Consider the following 473-nt stretch of genomic DNA (forward strand, 5'->3'; position numbering starts at 1 on the left):
CGATAAATTCCTTTGTTCGATTTTGGACTTGATTATTATGCACTTAGAATATTTATGTTTTGCAATATGGGTGACTGACTGATTCGAATCTTTTAATTTTTTGTTTCTTTCTTTAATATATATACTTAAATGTATTTAAATTTTTAATAGTAAAAAAGTTTTTTATAATGTTGTTGAACAATAAAATGAAAGAATGAATAATTATCTGTTTAATTTTTTTTTGGTGTCTATTATTTGTTTAATTAATATATCAAGTTTAGTACTTAATACAAAAAATAAAAGAATGAATAATTATTTTTAGTCACAGTAAAAATTTCACTTCCTACTGACACCATTCGACTGCCATGAACCTTAGTGGTATGGTAAGAGATATAATTAAAATTTTAATATCATTGATATTTATTTATAGGTTAAGTAATTTGTTAAACTAAAGCTTTCTGTTAATTTATTTATATGTTTTAATGTTGATATTT

This window comes from Arachis ipaensis, chromosome B04, assembly GCF_000816755.2.
Source record: "Arachis ipaensis cultivar K30076 chromosome B04, Araip1.1, whole genome shotgun sequence".
In the NCBI taxonomy this organism is placed as follows: domain Eukaryota; kingdom Viridiplantae; phylum Streptophyta; class Magnoliopsida; order Fabales; family Fabaceae; genus Arachis; species Arachis ipaensis.